The sequence below is a fragment of the Empidonax traillii genome, unplaced genomic scaffold (assembly GCF_003031625.1).
Source record: "Empidonax traillii isolate 1590-97213 ecotype Southwest subspecies unplaced genomic scaffold, ASM303162v1 scaffold1919:size95438, whole genome shotgun sequence".
Taxonomy (NCBI): domain Eukaryota; kingdom Metazoa; phylum Chordata; class Aves; order Passeriformes; family Tyrannidae; genus Empidonax; species Empidonax traillii.
The window spans coordinates 50,534-57,781 of NW_020957112.1; positions in this window are offsets into that span (position 1 = coordinate 50,534).

A 7,248-nucleotide genomic window follows, 5' to 3' on the forward strand; every position below is an offset into this window, starting at 1 on the left:
TAATGCCACAAAAATGAAACCTTTCCGTTGTGTCACAAGAGCAAGAGAAGTTCCTCTGCATCTGAAATTAGATCTTTGGCAGATTTTCTTTCTAAACAGCTGCAATTTGCACCCATGCTGTCTTTTCCACACAACACAGAGGGAAGAGAAAAGCAGCCTTTCCACAGCACTATTTTACACATCTCAGGACCTGCATGGGTGCTTCTCTTCTCTGATTTGAGGCAGGTTCTTAACTCATGTGATGAGAGGAAATGAGGACCACTCCCTCCAAAAGAAAAGAAGCCTAAGCAAGGCTCCCATATCAGTCAAGAAATTCAGCACACATCTCTCTGACAAGTGGTTCCTAGAAAAAGGCCTCCAGGAGCCTTGTTTTGATGGCCTTTGATCTCCCTAGCATGGACATCCCTGTTGTTAGTTTCTCACAGCTGTGATTTGCTGACTTGTTTTCTTTACATCTGGTAACACTGTCCAATTTTGAAACCTTCATTTCACTTGTCACCTGGGAGGACAGTCCCTCAGGGGGAATAGTACATGAAGATGGGCAGATGCATGGTGGGAAGTTAACATTTGTAGCAAATATTTAACTTCACGCCTGGAAAACTAGACTGGGTTTTAGGCAGCTTTGTTTATTCTCCTGCAGAAGGGTTGTTGCCTGCCAGACTTCTCAAAGGAGGTGTTCAGCAGGCCCACACATGTTTGTGTTAGGCAGTGTTTATCTAAACCTTTGACAGAATAGAAAATATCATTTGTCATTTTACTGTGTACTATGTGCAGACATTGAATACAGAGTGAAAGAAATATTACCCTGTCATAATATGTCCCTGTCAGAATTAATGTTGAAACTGTTTGTCAGGTTCTATTAAAAGAACCAACATTGTAACTTTGGTTATTTTTAAAAGATATCTCTGAGTATATCTGGCCTCAGAAGTCATGAGACAACACAGTTAGGCCTTTAGAGTTCACTTAGGTTATTTGGAAACTCAAAAATAAAGGCAGGGGCTCTGCACACATTGTCAGTACCTCTCCTCTAGAAACTTTAAACAGCAGTGAGCTTTATGAAGGCATCTGTGTGTAAATACACTTAAAAGTATTTATAAACAATTTTTAAAGCTATTTACTGCTGAAAATATCATGGGTGAGACATCCACAATCAGTAGATTGGTCTTCTTACCAAATTACAAGCCTGCCTGAAGGGCAGGCAAAATTCCAAGTAAGTTCTGCCATTGAAAGCACATCTATCTTTGGTATCATCAAGTATAAAACGCAGCTCTTTGGCATGAATTTATATGCCTGTTCTTTTTCTGCACAGAAAAAAAAAAAAAAAAGGTGTTAACATTTTGACCACAACCCTCTTAAAACATGTATTTTATGCTCTAGAGCCAGAACAATTCTAGGATACTGCACAGATTCCTAATGAGGCTGGTATTCATGCCATATCATGTGGCTAGAAAATGTATGAACATGTATGTACTTCAACCTTCATAATTTTAGTAATAATTTACTGATTACTCTTTTCACAGATATTTTGTATCACGGAATTGCAGACTGTCTGAGGTTGGAAGGGACCTCTGGAGGTCATTTAGTTCAAGCCCCCTGCTCAAGCAAAGCCACCTAGTCGACTGTGTCCAGGCAGCTTTTGAATATCTCCAAGGATGGAGATGCCACAACCTTGCTGGACATGCTGTGCAAGTGCTCAGTCACCCTCACGGGGAAAAAAAAAAGAATTGTTTCCTGATGTTCGGATGGAGCCTCCTGCATTTCAGTTTGTGCCCACTGCCTCTGGTCCTGTCACTGGGCTCTGCTGGAAATAGCTCATCTCTGTCCTCTTTGCACCCTCCCTTCAGGCATTTATATGAACTAGTAAGATCCACCTTCCATACTTTCTCTTCTCTGGGCTAAATAGTCCCAACTCTTAGCCTTTCCTCACAGGAGAAAGGCTCCAGTTCCTTCATCTTTGTGGCCCTTTATTGGACTCTCTCTGGTAAGTCCAGGTCTCCCCTGTAGGGAGCCCAGAACTGCACCCAGGACTCCAGTTGTGGCCTCACACCTGGCCTTCTGAGTAGCAAGGAATAATCACCACTCTTGGCCTGCTGGTAATACTTTATCTAACACAGGCCAGGATACCCCTCACCTTCTTCATGGCAAGTACTTGTTGCTGGCTCGCCTTCAACTTGGTGTCCAGCCCAAGGACCCCCAGTCCCTTTTCTGCCAAGCTGCTTTCCAGCTGGGTGGCCCCCAGCATAGACTGGTGCAGGTGGTTGTTCCTTCCCAGCTGCAGGACTTTGCATTTCTCCTAATTGGAGTTCTTGAGGTACTCCAGCCAGTCAAGGTCCCTCTGGATGACCCTCTGGTCTATCAGCCAGTTTGGTGTCATTGGAAGACTTGCTGAGGGTACACTGCCCCATCATCCAGGTCATTAATGAAGACATTGAACAGGAGTCAATACTGCTACTCATTACTGACCTGTGGGGCACAGCACTAGTCACCGACCTCCAATTAGACTCCATGCTACTGACCACCCCCCCTTCTGGGCCTGGATCACTGGGGACGCCCCATATAATGTTTGAATATTCACACTAAGCTCATCATCATGGTATCTGAGTACCTTCCACAGGCCTAGTATCCTTTGCTCCTTCCATTTTTTGCATATCTGCATGTATAGTTCATTAAAAAATGCAAGGTCAGTTTTGTCATGGAGTTAGCTACCAGTAGTTCATGTTTATCCATCACTTGGAAATAGCTTTGATGCTCTTTAGAAAACCGCTGAGCTCAGCATACTTAAAATGCTGTGGGGAAACTGAAGCGTCTTAGAACATTGGGAAAGGACTTTCTGTTGTCAAGAAGATATGTATGTGATTTATGTTCATTTGCCAAGTGCAGTGATTTCATTCACTTGGGTAACACCGAGTGAAACCTTATATGTAACCACCCTTATGAAGCAATCCTCTCTTCTATCATTCAAAAAAAAAGTTTCTAAATTTGCTGAGAGCTCTCTCAACATGCCTTTATTAACAAGTCAACGCTGAAAGGAAAAAGACTTCATTGCACTGCATAAGTTCTTAAGACAGTTTTCCCTCTGCACCTTTTTTAGCAGGAAAAAGCACCAAATCTTCTTCAGAATACAAAGTAAATGAAAAGTCAGCAACTTTCAAATGTGTTGGAAGTTTAAAGTGGTGTATTTACATGCATACTGAAAAAGCTACTATGTTTTAACTGTCTTTTTGCTTAGATTTTCATGAAAATTTGTTACTGAAGAGGAGAGAGAGGGTATAGCAAAGTCCAAACTTTGCAATTAAATTAGGTTTATGCTGAATTATTAATGGCTTGTATTTAACAAGGCTCTGCTTCTGTCTGAAGACAATATGCAAATACTAACAAAAGTAATTAAGATTTACAGTCAAGAAAGGAAGATGTGTGACCAGTTTTAAAGGCAGTTGGAGTAATAGAAATACTGTATGCAAACAAAAGAATTACCAAAGAAACATGCGATATTACCTCGGTACTTGAGTCTGGAGAGAAAGAGAGAATATATTATTTGCAAAGTGGCGTATCACTGTATTATTAAAAACTACATCGTAGGTTTTTCTTTTTTTTTTTTTTTTTTTCTTCCTTCCCTATTCCCTGGAGAAAGCACAGTACCGAAGGTATCCATCGCCATCTACTGGCATCACGTCGTGTCTGAGTCGGACTCGAGCAAATAAGACCCTTCCCAAGGTGCTGTATCAGGGCTCTTGCCAGCCTCTTCCAAAGGACTTGAGGTCGATAGACATCGGTCACCGCTTTGGTGGCTCAGGGCTCGTTCCCGAGGAGGTGTCTCAGAGAGGGTACAAATGTGTGCGGAGAGTTTCCAGTGGGACAGCTTTTGCTGTACCTGTGCAGTGGGGAGGTAGCATAGGCATGTTCGTGCTCTGACCTCTGCACTGACATTTTCCTGCCCAGATTTTGGGAGCACTTGAAGAGGACCACCTGCTCATTCCATGGTGGAAGAAGTTCCTTGTATTTGGAGAATGCCATGAAGTAAATCTTAAGGCGCAATGAATCCCAATGCTTACTGATCTGCTTTCTTCAAGACTAGCATTATTTTTTGTCTCAGTGTCATGATTTTTTTCTTCTGGATTCTTGTATGGTAAATTTTTTAATATATCAAATGAGGGCTGATTTTACCCAACAGTGGTAAAATAATAAATAATGCATAAGACTGAGTAAAACATTCTCTCTGCGGTCTCCTGCTCAAAGAAACCAATGAACCCCAGTGAGGAGCTGGTTAGCCACTGTGGCCTCTGTCAGCAAGGATGAGCAAAAGGAAAAGCCCTGCAGGAAAACCAAAAGAAAATTAAAATTAATTTATTTCCTGGAGCATGCTTCTCATTGCCTAATTAGGTGCATACCTTTTAGCTGAAGTTCACAAGAAGAACCATGATTAGATTTCCCACTGCAAGAATATTATAGGGTTTGTCAACGAGAGGCAAATTGGGAAAATATTGTTTAGAAACCTCAATGGATTACAAGAGCAAGCTGTGCAGGAAGGGTGGGCAGGAGACTCCCTGGAAGGGGTTGCAGACAATTAGCCCTCTCATGGTGGCTATTAGCAAAGTCAAAGGAAAATACTCTGATCTTGAAATGACAGGTCACTCACTACAAGTCATTAGGCTTGATACTGAGATTCAGCCCCTTTAGCTGTAGGTGGATCTTGATGAACTATTTGGTGTAAAAAAATTCAGGACAAATTTATTTCCCTATTAAATTATTTGCTTACTTCTTAATATTATCACAACATTACCAAGCTGACTGGGATTTTTTCTTTTCAAGAATGACTACAACAGCAAAGAAATTCAAGCAAATAGTAAGAGGCACCTTGGCCATATAAACAACAAAAAAGGAGTGGGTGCCTTATATAAATCACAGATGTGATTGCAATTAAAGCTAATCTTGGTCCCACCCCAAACTATTTGGCTAATTATTTGGCTTAGCAGGAGTATGATATTATTGCATGATAATGTTGCAGCACACACAGTAAAACCAGAGATATGCATGAGAATGGGTGTGGAAAGAAAAATTGTTGTGTGCAAGATGAAACTGAAGGGCAAAGAGCTCAGCTTTCAAGGAGGCCCAGTAAAAGAAAAAATAAATCCAGCAGTAAGAGTTTTAGTGCATTTACTAAACCAGACAGCAATACCATATGATTAAAAGAATAAAAAATGAAGTAGCAGTATTGAAGGAAAAAAGTGATGCACAGAAGTATATTTGGATGATTTCAATTGTCTACAAGAACTCAACATTTTGTGAAAGAACTAGAGATATGAAAGCAGATAAAAATTGGAGACATGGTTACCAAATCTGGATTGTGCTAAATTAACTTGGTATTTTCTTTTGCTAAAATACACCATGTTTTTACAGAATGGAATTACAATAAAGCAAATCAATATGGATTTCAGCAAAATGACTGGCATGGTGTTATATGGAAATCATTGTGATGATGCAGGAAAATCAGAGGGAAAAAAACAGCTAAATGGCTGTACAGCAATGGCTGTACTTACAGGAGACTGCTCAGGCAATAGGGGATGATTTGTGTAACTGTGGCTTAGGGACTGACAGCATTTATCATTTCTGTTAATTATAATGTCCAAATAAAATAAATAATTAATCAAATACACTGGTGACAGAAAGAAGATATCTGGCATGCACAGTAGGACTGAACTGCCATAAAAAAAAGTCTCAATTAGCGGAAGCCCAAGGCAATAAAGACAAGGGGCTTAAGAGTCTAGGAAGAATTTCTTCAGTAATTGCAGGTTCATCAGCTTCTGAATAAAGATGAAGAGAAAAGCCTGCCTGGAGATATTTATGCAACTGTCTAGGCTGAGACCTTATGGGGAGTACTCAGAATAAGTCTGTCACAGTGAAGGAAGATAACATATTCTCAGAGAAGTTCAGGAAAGAGAACCTTAAAATGACCAAAGAAATAGCAATAGTTTCAGTATAGGCCAGAAAGTGTCTTGTTTAGCTCAACCAGATAAAACCAGACGTGGTTTCACAGAGCAAAAAGGGTGAACACTAGGGAGGAAGAACTATGCAAGTCAAAGAACACTGCCCCAGGAACATATATTCTGGCTTCCTCCTCATTCAAGTTGCAAATCTACACAGTCTGAACATTTCCAATGCAAGCAGTACATCAATACGCAATACACTGGTGCCATGCTATAACCAAAAACTGACCTCATACTCCCTATTTACTCCTATTATCAGCGGGAATTAAAAGCTTGCAGCATCAGGATCCCTCAGGTCCCTTTGTAATTCAGGTAAGTTGCAAACTTACAAGATTCAGTGTTGGGTTTTGTTAATGCGTGTAATACTTATGAGTGTGCCAGTATATATACCACATTGCAAGTGTCCACTGACAGACATTTTATCTATATTTTTTATATACATATATATATATTGTATTTATTTGACTTCAATCAAAATGCTAACCTGAGGTATTAGAATATGGTAAGTAACATAGCAACGGAACTATTATACCTCGTTGCCAGGTAGAATACCAAATTTATAATACTTTTAAACAACTATATTTCTCTACCAAAATTAAAAGGAAGAAATAATATCTGAACATGTAGCTACCATCATGGAATTTCTTTATTGAAAGTTTGACAATAACAAGCACAGCACAAGACGTTATCATCTGCAGGAATCCTTCTCTGTAAATATCCCCGATCCCTTGCAGTATTGTATTTTGCACACATGCAATTTAACTGATTTTGTCATTTTCAGCTTGAAACAATCTTTGGAGTGTACCAGTGAGCTGTGACCTTCTAAGTGCCTTTGTTGCTTGGTGGAAAGGCTGAGTCATTCACTGCAAGGGATTTGTGGAGGATGCAAAATCAAAATATATGGGATAGATTCCGCTCAGGTGTGGCTGCAGTCAGCAGTGCTCTAGAGCTAAATATGAACCACGATTATGCTTCCTCCAGGAGAAAGGAGCTGTCTTGGTCTGAGGCATCTGGGCCCCATCACAACCAAGCCTGCACGTTAGGGCATGGTAGGACACTTGAGTCTGGCTCAATGAGACATATTTTACACTTCCTTTATTAACAGGTCTGAACCTGTTCCACTGCTGCACAATTCTCTGAGTACAGAAAGCCCAACGTGAAAGCTAAGCTATATACAGACCTCAAAAGATGTACCAAAATGACAAAAGTCAACCCTTGGTGGAAAGTTCAGACTAGAAAGAAAATTCAAAGGCCTCTTATTTTT